Source organism: Emydura macquarii, unplaced genomic scaffold, assembly GCF_026122565.2.
Source record: "Emydura macquarii macquarii isolate MOO-44397 ecotype Brisbane River unplaced genomic scaffold, CSIRO-AGI_Emac_v2 contig_3345, whole genome shotgun sequence".
In the NCBI taxonomy this organism is placed as follows: domain Eukaryota; kingdom Metazoa; phylum Chordata; order Testudines; family Chelidae; genus Emydura; species Emydura macquarii.
Window position 1 is genome coordinate 7,054,131 of NW_027133482.1, and position 18,380 is coordinate 7,072,510.

General features: G+C 58.9%; 1 protein-coding gene across 1 annotated transcript in view; it reads left to right on the plus strand.

Moving 5' to 3' along the window:
- The first annotated feature begins 2,379 nt into the window (after positions 1-2,379).
- The window catches only part of LOC137143659 (probable N-acetyltransferase camello), a 189,690-nt gene continuing 173,689 nt past the window's right edge, over positions 2,380-18,380 (plus strand). The window contains exon 1 of the mRNA XM_067533570.1: positions 2,380-2,395. The gene's annotated coding sequence lies outside the window, so the exon portion shown is untranslated. The remainder of the gene's footprint in view (positions 2,396-18,380) is intronic.

Below are 18,380 nucleotides of genomic sequence, written 5' to 3' on the forward strand. Positions count from 1 at the left end.
CCGCTGCCCTGGTTACGCCACGCAGGAAGATGCCACACAATGGGGCAGATGCCCTGGATGATCCCTCCGGCAGGACGGCCGTGGAAACAGCAACACCCCCCTTCCCCAGACAGGCCAGAGGGATGCTCAGGACATGGACAAGAGGCTGCCAGGCCCCGGCACCTCCTGCATCGTAGCAGGAGCAGCACGTCCCAGGAGCAGCCCGGCCTGGCGCACGGGCCCAAGGCCGCACAGGGCCCTGCTCGGACCCCGACCCCTTCCCCTGCATCCCCGGCTGCCAGCCATGGGCACCGCCACTGCCGACGCACCCCCTCCCCTCTGCAGCTGCTGCAGGCGCCTGCCCCCCGAGAGCCGGGCAGGCCAGCCAGTTCCCTCCTCCCAGCAGCTGCCTGGGCCGTGCACCCCACAACAGCGATTGCCACAGCCCCCCGGAAAGGGGATGACCATTTGCACAGCCCCATAACTGCCTTGTGCCTGGGGGGCACAGCCCCTCCCCCCCACTCCAGCAATGTCCTCACCTCACTGGAGCAGGGCAGACACAAGCTGGTTTCGGGTCCTGCTGCTGCCTCAGTTTCCCCTCCTCCTTGCAGCACGGAGAGGTCACCGAAGTGCAAGAGTTCAATCAGAGTCCAAAACACGAATCTTCCTCCCCGGACACGGGCTGGGCCCAGCCTTCCTCACCACAGCCGCCTGCAGCCCTTCCCCTGGGCCCCACGGCCAGCCCTCCTGGGCCCCAGCCAGACCCTGCATCCAACCAGCCTTGGTTGGCAGGGGTGGCTGCCCCCCTTCCCACAACGGCCACATACGGAGACCCCCAGACCCATCCCTACGACAGGCTCCTGTCCCATAACCAAAACTGCCCCATCTCTCTCTGCCCGGCTGGCTGCCCCAGAGCACAGCCCCACCCACAGCTGCCCTCTGCACGCCAGTCTGCAGGCCAGGGTTACTCACAGCCTCCCCCTTCACATGACCCCTACACTATTGGCAGGGGGGGATGGGGAGGCTATTATACCTGCCCAGGTGAGGCTGAGCCCCGCCCTCCTTAAAGGGCCAGCTCACCCTGGGACCCCTCCCATTCCCCCTCCACCAGCAATGACCAGCAGCCTCCCCCCCCTGCCAGGAGCAGAGAGCATCTGAACATCCCTCACACAAAGCCCCACGGGCCCCGCTCAGCCCTCTGGGTTTTCCTTCCGCAGAACACACCCTGTCTTGCACCCACTTCTGACAGCTGCAGCCGATGGGCCGGCTGGGGGTCACCGACAGCACGCAGGGAACAAACCCGCTGTCAGACACCCGCGCCCAGACCCCGGGCAGCCGCCCTGCCCCAAGAAGTGACTGGAGACCAATCCAGGGAGCAAACCCTCCGGCTGCTGGCAACAGCTCCACCGAAAAACTTCGGGTTGACAGCGTGGCGCGCTGACCTTCCCACCCCTTCAAGCCTTCTCGCTGCAGGGGCCAGAGCCCCCAGGGGAGCAGGCTGTGGCACGCAGTATTGGAGCAGCGTAACAAGGACCCAACGCAGTCACCAGTGGAGGAGGCTTTCCACTAATCCTGGCTTTTATTGCATTGGAGGAGGGGATTGGCCCCATTGTGCCAGGCGCTGTACAGACGCACACAGAACAGCTCCAGTAGCCACTCGTCCCTCTGCCCACTCCCCGGCAAAATGACTGCCCGAGGGAGGGGTTGCGCCCAGCTGCCAAGGTGAAAATGGCTGGCCTCCAGGGAATGCCAGTGGGCTCCACCGCTCTTGGTGGCTCCCGCAATGGTGTTAGGGGGCAGGACATGCGGCCCGCTCACCCCATGAGCGTTTTGGGGAGCCGAGCAGCCGCACCACGTCCTCAGCTCTCCGGAGCACGCCATGCGCTTGCAGACTCCGTGCCCGGGGATTTCCCCAGGGAAGGCGGGGTTGTGGGTACAGGGAAGTTGGGGCAGATTGTGCGGCGCCTGCACACCTCACACGCCGGAAAAGCGGCCAGTTTTCTCCCAACACTCAGGCCAAAACGTTTGGTTTTGTTTCCTAATTGTTCCTGGAGAATTTCAGCAACGCGGAGACTTCCAGTAACCAGCCGGGTCCAGACCCCGGCCAGAACGCCATGGGGACAGCTGGCTGCCTTCACATCAGGGTCTGATGTGCCCAGAGCAAGAACTGCTGCCAGGAGGTTCAGGTGCACGTGGATGCTGACACGCAAGTACGTGCACGCTTGCACTCCCGTTAGGTTTGCAATGCATAGAATCATAGAATCATAGAATATTAGAGTTGGAAGGGACCTCAGGAGGTATCTAGTCCAACCCCCTGCTCAAAGCAGGACTAACCTCAGCTATATCATCCCAACCAGGGTTTTGTCAAGCCTCAGCTTAAAAACCTCTAAGGATGGAGATTCCACCACCTCCCCAGGTAACCCATTCCAGTGCTTCACCACCCTCCTAGTAAAAAACTTTTTCCTAATGTCCAACCTAGACCTCCCGCCCTGCAACTTGAGACCGTTGCTCCTAGTTCTGTCATCTGCCACCACCGAGAACAGCCTAGCCCCATCCTCCCTGGAACTCCCTTTCAGGTAGTTAAAGGCTGCTATCAAATCCCCCCTCATTCTTCTCTTTTGCAGACTAAACAAGCCCAGTTCCCTCAGCCTCTCCTCATAAGTCCTGTGCTCCAGCCCCCTAATCATTTTGGTTGCCCTCCGCTGGACTCTCTCCAACTTCTCCACATCCTTTTTGTAGTGGGGGGCCCAAAACTGGACACAATATTCTAAATGCAGCCTCACCAGTGCCGAATAGAGGGGAATAATCACTTCCCGTGACCTGCTGGCAATGCCCCTCCTAATGCAGCCCAATATGCCATTAGCCTTCTTGACAACCAGGGCACACTGCTGACTCATATCCAGCTTTTTATCCACTGTTGCCATCTGAGTCACCAGCACATTTCTTAAGCACGTCCCAGGCCCATTTGTGGCTCCTGGACATCCTGCCCCCCCCCCCCCCCCCCCGCAGAGTGCTGGTGCTCCTGGGGTGGAAGCAGGCTCTAGGGAGAGGCCAGTGCATGCTGCAGGAGGCGGCTGGGGCTCCAGGCAGTGCTGTGCAGACAGACAGATAGAGCTGGTGTCTCTTGCTGTGATGTGAAGGGCCCAGGTAGCTGGGCACCCAACGGGCAGCTGAGCGAGGGGTCAGAGGAATAAGCCCAGGTTGACTGGCGTTGATTGCATCACCCTGCTTTAATTTGTTATTCGTCAAGTCCCGTATCAGCCACTCCATTATCCTCCCCGGGATTGATCTCAGGTGGGCAGACCTATAGTAACCGGGGTCATCCTGTTGTGACCCTTTTAATATTGGCACAGCCTTAGCTTCCGTCCTGTCTTCTGGAACAGCCCCAGGATTCCAGGACTTATTGAAAATCAAATGAAGGGGCCAGCGGCTCCTCAGCCAGCTCTTTTGAAACTCCTGGGTGCCTGTTAACCAGCCCTGCCCATCTAAAAATGTCCAACACAGCGTAACACCCTCCGGAGGTGCCGGTGGCACGGAAAGTGCGATTGCATGATATGACTACAGCCACATCACCCAGTTTTCTGCTGGGACAGGGCATGGGCACTACGGGCGGGCATGGCTTAGCGCAGCTGTGACGGGATACTGGGCAATGTGCTTCCCCGGGGCAGGCCTGGACGTCCTCGGGTGGCCAAGGGGCAGGTGCCTGTCCATGGGGACTATAGGAAGCCATGCTCCAGGCTTCGCGTGCAGTGAGCAGGGAGTAGGGGGTTGTGGGAGGAGGTGCAGGCCCAGGGGACTAGCCAGCGAACAGGATGGCCAGGGAGGAGGCTCTCCACACTTGCCCGGAAGCAGAGCCGGGGGGGCCTTGATCCAACAGTGACTGTGCAGCCCAGGGGGCAGGGCCAGAAAGGCCTGTGGGAGCCTGGATGCAGGGGCAAAAGGTCCTGCTTTGTGTCCAATAGTGCGGCTGAACCAGCCTCCGCAAGGGGTGGCATCAGCCGAACACCGGTTGTGTGGGGAAACCGAGGCACGACAGTGCATCCCCTGGGGATCTCACCGGCTCAGCGGTCAGATTCTCGGCTGCGCCCCAATGGAGCTGCACTTGGGAATGGCTCGGGTCACTGCCCCCACATAGGCCCTGGGGGGCACATTGTTTGGGCGAGATGGCCGGGGGGGGAGGGGCTCATGTGCACAGGCCCCCGCCCCCCGAGCTGGAGTCGCCCTGGCTGGGCGGGACCAGTGGCCCGTGGCTGGGTCGACGCTCCCATGATGGCGTTCGTGGCCGGGTCGGGTTGGCGGCTTGCACCTGCCTTGGTCCAGCGCCCCGTCATGTGCCGAGCCGGGAGGAGTCAGCGGGGGCTGGGGGCGGGGGCAGCCGCTGGGGGTAGCTGCCGGGGCTAGTTAGGGGGTGTTGTTGGCAGAGGGAGCAGCCCAGCCCCCCAAGAGGCTGTTTCTTGCGCCCGTGAGGCATCTCGGGCCGCCGGGGCCGGTCGCTGGAAGCAGCGGAACGGGAGGCCCCGGGGGTGCAGGGCGCCGCCGGCTCGGGAAACAAATTCCACAGCTTCGGTGCCCACGGGGTGAGCAGCCGCCAGCCTCCCGCGCCAGCTGGGCTCCCCGCAAAGCACTTGTCCTGCAAGAGGTTCCTGCCGCCTGCGGGAAAGGAAGAAAATACGGAGAGAGAGAGAGAGAGACGCAAGCCGGGCGAGCGCAGCGACGTTGAACTGCACGCCCGACCCACGGCTACTCCCACCCGCTCCCCGGGACCCTTCCCACGCAGCCCCGCCGAGACCCTCACCCCGACCTGCGTCACTCCCTGCTACCCCCGTCCTGCGGGGCCCCTGAATCCCAACCCACGGCCCCCTGCGCTGCCAGGCCTGGCCATGACCTCCACACGCACAGCTCTGCCGATGGGGCATGGTGCTGGGGGGGACACCTGACCCTCCCACCCTCCCGCGTGTCACCTCCAGGAGGAACCTCCAGCCCATCTCCCTGGACCCAGGCAGCCGATCCTAGGTAGGGGGGGCGTGGGGCGCAGACCATGCCCCTGCCTCCGGCTGAGCTGAGGCCAGGGAACCTGTTCCTGGCATTTTCCCCAGGGACCCCCCCACCCTGCACCCTTCCCGGGACCGCCTCGCCAGAGTTACCTGCCAGGGGGCTCTTCCCCCTCCCACTGCGCTTCCCCCCACACATTCTGCCCCTGTGGCAGCCGGGCCCAGGCGGGGGGACGGAGTCGTACAAGGCGGCTGCCAGAGAGCGAGCCCGGCTGGGAAGGTGGCAGTGGCCCACCCGGCTGCCTGGGACAGGGACCCAAGGTGCCAGGGGGCAGGCGCAACAGGAGAAGGGGCCGTGACATGCAGCAAATCGGGGCCGAGCTGGGAACGGAGCCCAGGTGTCCTGAATCCCTTCGCAGGCCCCTGCGTTGGACCTGGCTTCCTCTCTTCTGAAATCTTCCCTCTCCTAGGGAAAGCTGAGCTGATCCCCCGGCCACCAGTGCCCTGCCTTGTGCCCCGGGAGATCCCCGGAGGCAGCTCCATGGCAGTGGCGGGGGGGTCAGCATCACGTCCACGTGCCGTACCTCCAGAGGATCTCTGCTGAGAACGAGCGACACAGCGCGGCCTCTCCCAAGACGCAACCAGCCAGCTCTGCCAGCCGCCCAGCGCCAGTTCCCCCAGAGCGTCCGGCTCAGGCGTCAGCTCACGGCCTCCCAGCGTGGAAGGCTAGAGGGGAGCGCTGGGTTATCTAGACTGACCTCCTGCAGTCACCCAGGCACCCTGGCACTGAGCCCAGTAAGTTGGCTTGGACTAACGCACCCCACCAGACAGGCAGCCGTCGCTTCGAATAACCCCTGGCAGCCAGCCCCCGCTTGCTCTCTTCTCAGTGCTTGACCTGGGTCTGCCACTAGGGTTCATGGCTTCGTGGAAGAAGCCACAGAGCAGAGAAATCTCCTGGAATAGGGATCCAGGGGGACGTTCCGCTCCCCCTTCCCCTGCACTGACAGCGGGTTGTTTATCGCCAACCTCCTTTCAGCTGAGTTTACACAACGCCAGCAGCAAACAAACACAGATTTGTTTTCACCCAGCTCGTAGCCCTGCGTGGCGCGCAGCTCCTGTCTCCCCGCCCCTGCGCAGCCGAGCGCGACGCTTCCCCGGAGGAGCTGAATGCAAACAGCGCTCGCCTGCCACCTGCTCCAAAGGGGCGATCCCGTGGAGGGAGCAGAAGCCAGCAGTGGTGCCAGACGCTGTAAGATAAGCAGGAGAATTGCACTCATGCCGCACCGCGCACTGCCACTGGGAGTGCACGCGCATCCCTTGTGCTAGCTGTGTGTTGACAGCACCCTGACATCGCACAGATGCTGGCAGCATCTGCCTCTGAGAGCCACAAATGTTAATCGCCCAAGAAGCAGACAGCAGTCCCTATGCACAATCTCCTGTCTCTCCCGGTCCGATTCCCGGCATTGGGTGCTGGGCCCCTTGGGTCAGTCACAGGTGTGGGTGATGGAAACGGTCAAGTGGGTCCCCCCGCTGCTGGTGGGAAAGGCTCATGACCAAGGTGTTCCAGCTGGCTCGCAGGGAGGGTCTCCACCCAGAGGGTTGTGCACATGACCCTGGGAGGAAGCAGAGAGACAGGGCTTCTTGGGCCTGGGGCTGGCTGGATGGGGCAGACTGAGCCGGGAAACTGCCTGCTGCGGTGCGTCCCCATGGTGTGCAGGGAAACAGGACTTCCTGGACATTTTGGGTAAATAAACAAGATTGCACCAGAGACCAGACCTGGTTCCCATCACCTAACGGGAACAGCCCTGCCCAGCCCCGCATCTTGGCTAAACACTATTGTCCTGGGTTCTCCTGATCACGTCTAGCTCTTAGACCGTTACAAGAACCTTTTCCCCGTGTGAATAATTCTTGTTGGGCTTCTAGGGCTTTGTCTCTGCAGGGAAGATTTTCCGGGGCATGTGTTCCTGCCGTCGCTCTCCCTGACAGCCATTACACTGAACGAGGAGCCCCCGACGCACTGGCAGTCACACAGCCGGTGGCTTTGGACGGGTTGGCAGGCAGTCGCCAGCGCAGCTGCTCCGATTCCGTGCGGATGCTGCCGGAGAAGGAGGAAATCAAGCAGTTAGTGAATCTGTGGGAATTTTCCTGGAGCAGCCATTGGGCTTGGCCAACCAATAGTGCTGCAGACGGGGACGACCGACAGAGGCGGCAGAACTTCAGGACGAGGGATGACGCTTTCCTGGAGATCGGTGCAGAGCTCAGCGTGGAGTCACCAGGGGGGAGGACCCCAACATGAGAGCCCCCCTTGCCTGGAGAAGCAGGGAGCCATGGCTGGCTGGAAGTTCACTGCACACAACCCCTGATTGCTACCGGTCGGTAGCTAACCACGCTGGGGTTGGGTTGGCTGTCACGGAGGGTTGAGAGCCATTGAGAGCGTGCTGCGATGCTGGCTCAGAAAGTCAGGCCACGCACGGGAGGGTAGGGATGGACGGGTTTGCCTGGGTGGGGTTTACTGAATTATATAGAAGCCCCTGATGAAACCCACACACCCAGTCTTTGCCCCCCCACGCCAGGCCCCAACACAAAGAGGAGTTTCCCCAGGGGCTGCAAAGCCTGCTTGGTCTCTGGGAATGAATTTGGAATCGTTTGCCAAGGCCCCTGGGGCCAGGCGTCACAGCCGGGACGTGGGTTGGAACCATATCGTCAGGCTGGGGCAGCGGCCTGCTGGGTTTGGGTGCGGAGCAATATGTGATGACAAAAACAGGGCCCAGCGAAGCAGCCTTTGGTTTAAGGCTGTCGCCCGAGAGGCATTCCAGATGTGTGCGCTCAGAGGAGACCTGGGCTGGGTGACTAGCTCCTTCCAGGCAGCACCACCATGCTGCAGGCGTTTTTATCACCAGGCGTTCCTGGTCGAGCACGTCACAGTTCAGCTCTGCACAGGGGTTTCCTTGCGTAATAAGCACGCTGGCGTAGCACTTGTTCAGGACCAAGTCCTTGGGAGAGAACAGCCCCGGCCACCAGACTGGAGGGGTCAGTTTCTACAGCGAAGGCTTGCATGACCTATGAATGGGCCAGTACGGGCGGAGTAGTGCAGACAATTGACTGGATGCGTGCTGGGCCGCGGGGGGCCAATGGAACGAGAGCAGTGAGGGGCTCAATTTGTTCTGAAAAATTCAGGACGAACTCTTGATAAAAACTGGCAAGCCCTGGGAAGCACGGCAGGTCGCGTGCCGTGTGGGCCGCCGGCCAATCTTGCATGGCTTGGACCTGGTGTGGCTCCATCTGGATCCCTTCTGGGGGCATGACAAAGTCCGAGAACGCTGGAGGGGCCTGGCTGAAGCACACTCCTCGAAAGCTGCCGTACGCTTCCCCTGACCAGTCAGACCGGTCCCTTGGACTCCCCGGGGAGATTACTATGAACCGGCACCTCCTCAGCCACCCGGGAACCTGCACGGCACATAATAAATCAGCTCATGGAAGAGGTGGAAAGTGCAGGTGGGGGGGGCCTCGGAGAAGGGGGGTCCGAGCAGGGAGGGGAGGGGCGGGGGGGAAGAGAGGAGGGACGCACACAGTGAGGGGTGGTGGGGAGGAGGGGGGAAGGAGGGGAGGGTGGCACGCTGTGAGCGGGGAGGGGGCTGAGCAGGGGAGGGGGCGGGATCTGGGGCAGAGAAGAGGCGGGGCCTGAGTGGAGTGGGTGGGGCACGGGTGGAAGAGGCGGGACGGGGAACTAGCCTCCCCAAGGGGAAGGCTGGGGCGGGCGCTACCGGCCCCCAAGAGTGCTGCTGACAAAACACTAGCGGGATCCAGGCTTCCTACGCTTGCCAGCAAACGCGCAGGGTGCGGGGGGCCAGCCGGAGATAGCGGGGGCCGGGGGCAACGTGGAGCATGGATCCTGCTGAGCTGTGGCGTTTCTCAGTGCCCCTGAATCACGGCCCCCAGAGCCGTTCGTTTCTTCCATTGCTGGGCCAGAAGAGAATGGGGAACCGTGGCTAGCCTTTGGGGGGCTGGGGGTGGCCTTGCATTGCCGAGGCATCTGCAGGGCCCGGGCTGCTGCTGTGTCTGTGAAGCCGCCAGCTGCCGCGCCCGAGTCGCCGAGGGCTGGTAGGGTGGGCGTGTCAGGGGCACCCCGGCTATACTCCACTAGCCCGGCACCTGCAAGGGGGAAGGCCCCAGGTGGGGCTCCGGGTGTGTTCCCGTCACAACCGCGGGGCGGAGGGGCTCTTTCCCTGGTGCCTTGGAGGCTGTACCCGGCGGGCGGAGATGGCGTGAGCTGGTTCACCACAGTGGAAGCAGAGCCGGGGCTGGTGTCACTGCTCTTCTTCCACGCGGGGGAGCCATTGGCGGCCACATTCACCCACATCGGCTGGGCGGGAGGCACGGATGAAGAGGCAGGAGAGCTGCAGGACCCCGCTATTTTCCTCTCTCCATTCCCGTGACCGATTGGCGTGTAGACCTATGGCGAGAGCCGCACTCGCGGGCGTCCCCACCCGGGCCCATTCATCGGGAATTTCTTCTCCCAGGAGCCGGTGCAGCCACGCCGCCTTGTTCCAGTCTGCATTGGCCGGGAGGCAGCCAAATTGCTCTGCATGGGAGGTTCTGGTCCCCTGCCCCTGCTGGAGCTTTCCTAGGGCAGCCTCCGCCATTCGAGCCCAGTGCAGATCATCCAATAACTCCAGCGTGGCGTGGAGGAAGACCTCCCCGGTCTGTGTGACTGTAGCCGGCTGTCACACGCCAAGAAGAGGGAGGCCCAGTCTGCTGCTTCCCCGGACAGCAGGCTGATGAGCAGACTCCCTTTGCACACAGCGGTGCAGGACGGAGGCTGCATCCCGAGCAGGGGGTGGCACTGGTCTATAAACCCCAGAGGCGCAGGTTGTGACCATCAAACCATCGGGGACCAAGGCTGGAGTGCAGCATTTTTGCCAAGCCATCATCTGACTGGCTCCCGCAGGAGCTGGCTCTCTGAGGTCAGCTGGACAAGCTGGCCCTGCAGGATTTGGCTACCCACCTGGAGGCAGAAAGGCCATCAAGTGTGTGTAGTGCCCCTGAGGCTCAGCCAGGTCCGTCCTGCCAGCACGGGGTCCACTCCTGTGGCCGAAGTCCTACTGTCACGAGTACGTGAGCAGTCTGACCAAATGGTTGGAGCGGGAGTTGGGAGCCAGGCCAGGTCAGATACCAGGAGACCAGAATTCGAGGCAGGCCGGAGGACAGACCTAGAGTCAGGCTGTGACCTGTCCATGCCCAGGGCAGCCACCTGATAATGCCAAGGGCAGGTCAGGCTGTAAAAGGAGAGCAGATTCTTCCAGCGCTGGTGGGTGGCACTGAAGTCAGGCTTCCCAACCAGCCACGAACTGCACTTCTGATTCCCCCAAACCAGTTATCAAGAAGCCAAAATAACAATACACACAGCCCCCTTTACTGCATTTCAGTCTCCGGCTCCCAATCAGCCACTAGGTCCAATAAAGAGACCAGTTGTTTAAACTCTCTGCTCTTTGCTACAAAGGTTTCCTCTGACCACAAGGGGTCAGCCACAGCACCAGAGCAATATAAGTTTTTGGATCTTACCTAAAATACCACGCTGCCAGCCAATCCTTTAGTAACTGAAATGAAAGGTTCATTATGAAAAGAAAGAAACAAACTATAAGAGAAATGTTAAAGGATTAAAGCAATCAGATACATACGAATGATTGAAAGTCCGTATTATCAGGTTTCTAGTAGAATTGTGGAGTTTGCAGGTTTGTACAGTTCCTCTGGTTCACATCCAGTACTTGGATGGTCTCAGTCCTTTGTTTCACAGCTTCAGTTCAGTTGTAGATGAGCTGATCCAGAGGTAGGCTGAAGACTGAAGACGACTGAAGACAAAATGGATGTTGGGGCCGCTGCCTTTTATGTCCCTTGACCTTTGCCATGCTGCTGCTCGTGGAAATGTACAGGAATAAGATGGAGTCCAGGGTCACATGAGTAAGTCCTGGTGACTCAGCAGGTGTAGCCCTGGCTTCTCCCCCTGGGCCCCTTGCACCTGTGAATTTCTTACTGGGCCATTAAGCAGGCTAGTGCTGCAGCCATCCTGTCTGGGGTGTCGCCCAGACACAGCACACCTTGAAATACAGATACATCTAACATATCGCTAACTTCCATTACACACATCACACAGGAACATACATAAACATCCACATCTGACTTAGCACATTGCAGCCTTTCTCACAGTACCGGACATGGCATATCTCACATGGATTATCATGATTTTGACATATTGATATTAAACAACATAATAAATGCTCCCAGCCCCCCATCCAGCCAGCGTGACCCAGGTGACAGGAGGCAGGCGGGGTCAGGTTGCCAGGGGGCCAGAGGCAGGCAGCAGGAGCAGGTATTGCAGGGGTAGCAGCCTTAAGCAGGGAAACCCAGCTGCGTGGACAGATAAATACACACAGGGACCCAGTCAGGACCCCCCGAGTTCTGCATTGGCGTCCGGCCGGAGTGCAACGACAAGTCCTGACATCTGTTAGCAGGTTGTGGGGGGCAGGCCAGGACTCACCCGCTCCTCTGAGCCCTGTGGCCTGGCATTCGAGCTCCGGGACCCCGACACCGGCTTCTCCAGGCACCCAGCCATTGTACACAATGGGAGAGGGAACCTTGGCTCCGAAGACCACGACGGCCATTGACGGTGCTGTGATTCCTCCCCGGGGACCCAACTTGCTTTCCGCTTCCCTGGCCAGGTACGGAGCCTTTGACCGGGCACTTGGACGGGGAAGAGCAGCTGTTGAACTGTACCTGAGTAGCTGCAGCATGGCAGGGGGGTTATGTGCCCGGGAGGCGGAGGCTTCGGAGCAATGCCTGCGATCGTGCCATCGCTGCTTGCTGTGTTTGCAAAACATTTGTGACCGCAAGGGAGAGACCCACCCCAAGGGCTGGGAAATGGGAGGTTCTGATCCGCCGGAGGGAAGGCGTCGGCCCAGTGCCAACTGGGGAGGGAAGCAGGGCCCGGGAAGACGCAGGCTCCTGCTCCGAGAGCAGGGTGGAGCGGAGGAACATGGACGTACTGTAGTCAAGATGCTGAACAAAACGGATGTGCTTTGTGTGCCGGCGCCGGTAGGAGTGGATGTCCTGGAGGTGCAGCTCCCCCAGCCACACCTTTCAGCAGCGTTCTGTCGTGGAAAAGAATCACACTGCTACATTTTAGAGTTGGATCGGGTGCAGCTTTAATTGTGACACACACAATCACATAACCATAGCTATGGGGAATACTATAGCCATAGGGAAAACCCAGGTGGCTATAGGGAAGTCAAGCAGCATGTCTGGATGCTGGGCAAATGTACTTCATCCGGCTACCAGAAACAAAAGACTTATATAGGGGTTGCTTAGGTTCATTTACACGTTGATCGTATAGTGGAATTGGATTAACAGTTTATACTTAACAGAAAAGACAATCACAATGCACAGTGGAGCACACCAGACGCCCTCACAGGAATGCCCAATGAGTCACTTGAGTATACAATCAGGTTTTCAGGGACCCTGGTTAACACCTGAAGATGGGTGGTGACACAATACCTGTTCAAATGCTAATTTGTATGGAGTGAGTTTCTATGGGGCCGGTAAGACAAAGGGGGCAGGTACTGGTACTTATCAAAACAGTTGAAGTCTGTTCAGACTTCAATAAGGCTTAAGGCTCATAACAGAAACTTGCCTCTCGGGTGTGGTTCAGAGACCTCTTGTGGGGTTTTAACATCTTTATCCTAATTTCAGTTGAGGCCTTCTGTTAATGGCTTAGCCTGGGCCTTCTATTTCAGTTTCAGGCTACAACTTCAGGCCAGGCCTTATATGACCAGTTTCAGACCAGGCATTCTATTACTCAATTTTATGATGAATTCTTTGATTCCACAGTTCTAATGAGTCATTTGCATAAATTGCATAAGCAAGGCATGCATGTATAACGGGGGGAGTAATTAAGCATTGGCACACTTTACCCAGCGTCTCCATCACTGCCGATGGTTTTCTCAGAGCTCTGCTCTAGGGCTGCGGGGCAGGTCTCTGCCTGGTCACAGCCAGTCTGACTAGATGAGCACAATGGTCCCAGCTGGACTCGAAAGCTATTAACAAAACACACGGGTTGGCTGAACAGCAAAGAAACCAGGGACACGGGGCACAGGTAAAGCCAGTGGGAATGGGACAGGCCTGCCCACAGTGCGGCGTGCACAGAGCTTGGGGGTGAAGGGGGGTCACAGAAACGTGGAGGTGGGTTCCTGGCTGTGCTCCTTGTCTCGGGGGGTGGAGGGGGAAGGGCTTGTCTCTGGGAGCTGGGGGACTGGACGGTGGCTCCCAGCATCCTCTGCTCTCAACAAACCGCAGGGAGGGGGGGGGACTGTGTGAACAAAACACAATATTGTTCTCCAGTGGGTTGTTCTGCGTCTGCATCCCGCCTCGCACGCGCTCCTGCACGTCCCTTTCTCCTTCCGCGCCTGCCCCCTTCGAATCCTGGAGCACGAAACCTCCCCTCCACTCTGCTGTCTTCCTACGCATCGGCTGGGACGCAAACACGGCCTCCCTCATCCTCTCTCCCTTCTCTCGGAGGTTGGCCAGGCCTTCGGTGGGTAAGGACCCTCTCTGTGAGGGCCGCAGCGTGTCAGAGAACACACGCCATTATTCTCCCCGTACTGGCCATGAGGCCAACAGTGTTGCTTGTTTCTCAGGTTTGCAGTTCCTCTCCCCTCTGCTTTTTCCCAGCCGGGGGCTGCCTGGAGATGGTAGCTGGTCTTCTGCCAATTTGCTAGCCCCTGTACTAATGCCGGGTGGGTGTGGTGGGGGAGGAGACCCCCATGGGCAAGACTTATTGCATGTAATTGCAGTCTGTCCTTTCACTGGAGAACGTTCCTCTGGGGCGAGTCCTGGCCGAGAGGCAGAGAAGGATCCCGTTCAGAGAGGGGTGGGGAAGCTGGGAAGCTGTGCAGCGCCAATACCTGGCAGGGCGGCACCCCCCAGCCGGTGTGAAAGTGGAAGGGAAACACCGCCACAATGGGCAGCCCTCCCACTGGGCGTGAATGCCTGAAGATCTCTTTTCGAACATCTGCAGAGTCCTGCACTTAGGACAGAAGAATCCCATGCACTGCTACAGACTGGGGACCGACGGGCTAGGCAGCAGTTGTGACATTCCCCCCCTGCAATCTGGACTGGTGTGTGGCTGTCATCCCAATTCCTCACTCTTGGGCCCTGATTTAGCCCGCTTTGCTGTGTGAACCACCCACTCCTGGGTCAGCCCATGCCCAGCCCCCTGCGAGCAATCGGTCCCTCACCCAGTGAAGGAGCGCTCTGGCCAGCCACTCAGGGGAGAGACCCCCAGCAAACACCCCCAGTCCCAGATACAACCCTGGGAACTGCCGTCTTTCAGGGTTCAGTGCTGCACACTGCCAGGTCATTTACGCGTGTCCGTCAATTTATCAGCGAAATTGCTGTGCACCAGCTCAGTCACTCTAAGCGAGGTCTCTGCACACACTCAATCCACAGGTGCTGCTTTAGATAAAACAAACAATTAAGTGTATTGACGACAGCAAGATTTTAAGTGGATCCAAGACAGATTATAAATAAGTCAAGGAGTTAATCACAATTAACTAAGAGATAACTCACATCTTAACCTAAGATTAACATGCCAGTCTGTGTTCAGCCTACCACACAGGCTGGGTGCGATGCCTCTTGCAGCCCAGCCCCCCAGCCCTGTGGGTAGATTCTCAGTCTTTGGGGTTGCTTAGAAGATGGATTCCCAGGGAACCAAGAGACAAAGACACCGCAGCTTTTAACAAGTTTCCCCAACACCCCCGGGTCAGGTGATCAGCCCTGTCCGGCAGAGGACATGATTTCTCCCGCTTGGCCAAAGTGCTCACAGGTGCATAGGCCAGTCCATTGTTCCTGTGTGCAGGCCTCTGTGGGGCGTGGAAACATGGCTTTGTGTTCGTCTGCATCTGTTCAAACCATGTGAGACACACATTTGGGGATAGGACACAGCAGAGTTTCGTATCTGTACATACGTGTGACGTTGCAGGAAACATGCACCCAGAACAATGATGTTCAGTGTGCCAGGAGCATTCCCAAACCACCTGACACAGCGCACTCTGCATCCCACCATGCACCGTTACAGTGTCAGGGTGAACACGCATGATACACGGCTCACACCTCACGGGTGTACATGGGGTACAGCGTGTCACAGCAGCTCTGCAGAAAAGGACCTGCGGGTAACCGTGGATAAGAATCTGGATCTGAGTCAGCAGTGTGCCCTGGTTGTCAAGAAGGCTACCGGCATATTGGGCTGCATTAGGAGGAGCATTGCCGGCAGATGGAGGGAAGTCTGCAGAAGAGATGAGCAAGGGGTTGGTCCTGCTTTGAGCAGGGGGTGGGACTAGATGCCCTCCTGGGCTCCCTTCCAACCCTCCTCTGCTCTGAGTCTATGAACGGCAGATTCTGGTATGGGGAAAGCAGGAGACCGTTGAAAGCCAACTGCACCAAGTGCTCCAGCTCCAAAGGCCATGTCTCCTCAGGCACAGGAGCCTGGACTGAGAATGGGGGGCGCTCGAGGGCTGGAGGGTGCAAGTGGAACCCCAGCAGCCTTGGCGCTGGGCCTGCCTTCAGGAGGAGCTGTGCAGAGAGGAGAGAGGGACCGGGGCCGGGGCGAGGAGGTTCCTGGTCACCAGAGGGAACCAGGATGTGTTGCAGCGGGGAAGGAGCTTCACAAGCGTGGGAACAGCTCCAAGCACGGCTCTTGGGTTGGCCTCCCTCGTGGGGGGTGACAAGCGTGACAATAAAGGCGCAAGAGAGGGAGGGCTGAGCGCTAGGGCCAGGGAGGCTGGGAAAAAGGAGCGCAAAAGGGCAGAGTGCAATAAGTCCATGGAGAAAGGGCCCCCCACTGCCCAGGCTACCCAACCCCGTCCCCCACGCCAGGCAGGCATCTCACCCTTCCAGCCACTCTCCCCACAGGCACCCTGGGCCTCTGACCCTCAAGCGCCCACTGTGGGGTCTCTCAGGGAATTCCCCAGTCTGAGCCTGGGCCATACGCAGGGGCCCCGCCTGTGCCGGGCAAGCTTTGGGTGGATCGTGTCCCCTGTATTCCCAGCACAGCTCTCCAGGGCCACCCAGCAAGGCAAAAAGCCTCCTAAAAACAAACACAGGCACCACTGGAAGGGAAAGAAGCATCCTGACCTCAGCCAATACCCTGACTCCAGCCAGCCCCCAGTGCTCTTCGCACGTCTGAAACGCCCGCAGGCCCAAATCCCAGCACAGATCCCAACTTCTCCATGCGATCGTTCAGGCCCCACGGCGCTCAGGGCCCCCACAGCATGGGAAGGGCTGTCTGTGTCTGACCCAGGGATGGAGCCAGGATCTCCAGAGCTGACTGGGGGTCTGGAGAGCCAGGCTGAACAGCTGGGTCTGTAATGGGTGCCCACCCGCTGTGGGGCGGGCACAGAGGGGGGCAGGTAACGGGCACTGACGTGGGTCACAGAGTCGTGCCTTCCTGTGTGCCCAGGGAGAACAGCGGGTCAGCAGATGGCCTGGTCCAGCTCAGTGGAAAGGACCCTTGGACTTCACCCTGAGCCGGGTGTGACCCTCCCAGCCCCTAAGGTACCCCAGCAGAGGGGACACCCTCTGGCCTCAGTCCCAGCCAACTCACTGCTCCCAACACACTGCTGTCACGGCCGTTACCCACGGGGCTGCGCGAGGATCCTGGGCAAGCTAACGACAGGCTGGCTATTAATGTCACGGTACCGTGCCGGTGTAACGGTGTGTGGGACGTTGTGAAGGCCCCGTGTGCTGTCACAGAACAGCTGTAAGACCAGACAGCCCAGCCTGGGTACCGGTGATAACACGGCTGGCCAAGAGCCAGGGGTTCCCCACCTACAGCCCGCGGGCCGTACACAGCCCACCAGAACGTCAACACAATATACCGACGGCCGGGTCGTCAGCATTTCATCATCATGGTTACATCTTATTAGTTGATACAGGTGTGTGAACAGACACAACTGGCCATAGACACGAGCTCTCGAAATACAGACAGAACAGCTGAACTTAAGCTACCAATCCAGACAGGGGATTTTAAACCATATTAACGGCTGTAGAATCTGTCTGGCCCACACACGGTTGTGTTTCGGTTTATGTGGCTCTGCTGTGCCATAAGCTTCAGCACCACTGGCCTAGAGAAAGAAATCAGTTTCCATATGAGCTGTAAACAAAGCCACCGAGCGAACCCAGTGGGGGCTGTCCTGAGCCTGAACTCGGGAGACAGAGAATTGCCAGGGTGCCTGCCCCCAGGGAGACGCAGGAGACGGGGGCCCCAGGAGGCCTCCTGGACAGTGAGATGAAAACATTCCCGTTGGGGATACAAGGGACAGAGAGAGAGAGACTCCGTCTTTACCATTCACCTTCGCAGAGAAGAGAACCAAGTGCGTTGTTCTCTGAGATGGGCAGCAGAAGATGGAAAGGAGCCGGGGGCTGAGAGAAATTGTCTTGGACAAAGACTGTATTTTGCTAGACTATGTTCTCAAAGAATCAGAGCAGATGAGGGTTGGAAGGGACTCAGGAAGTATCTAGTGCCACCTCTGCTCAAAGCAGGACCAACCTCAGCTAAATCATCCCAGCCAGGGCTTTGTCAAGCCTGAAAAACCTCTAAGGATGGAGACTCCACCACCTCCCTAGGTAACCCATTCCAGTGCTTCACCACCTGCCTAGGGAAAAACATTTTCCTAATGTCCAACCTAGACCTCCCCCACTGCAACTTGAGACCATTGCTCCTTGTTCTGTCACCTGCCACCACTGAGAACAGCCTAGCCCCATCCTCCCTGGAACCCCCTTTCAGGTAGTTAAAGGCCGTTATCAAATCCCCCCTCATTCTTCTCTTCTGCAGACTAAACAAGCCTAGTTCCCTCAGCCTCTCCTCATAAGTCTTGTGCTCCAGCCCCCTCATCATTTTTGTTGCCCTCCTCTGCACTCTCTCAAGTTTGTCCACATCCTTTCTGTAGTGGGAGGCCCAGTCCTCCAGTGGGTGGACACAATACTCCAAATGTGGCTTCACCAATGCCAAATAGAGGGGAATGATCACTTCCGTGATCTGCTGGCAATGCTCCTCCTAATGCAGCCCAATATGCTATTAGCCTTCTTGGCAACCAGGGCACACTGCTGACCCATATCCAGCTTCTTGTCCTCTGTAACCCCCAGGTCCTTTTCTGCAGAACTGCTGCCTAGCCCATCGGTCCCCAGTCTGTAGCTGTGCATGGGATTCTTCCTTCCTAAGTGGAGGACTCTGCACTTTTCTTTGTTGAACCTCATCAGATTTCTTTTGGCCCAATCCTCCAGTTTGTTTAGGTCCTTCTGTATCCTATCCCTACCTTCCAGCGTACCTACCACTCCCCCCAGCTTAGTGTCATCTGCAAACTT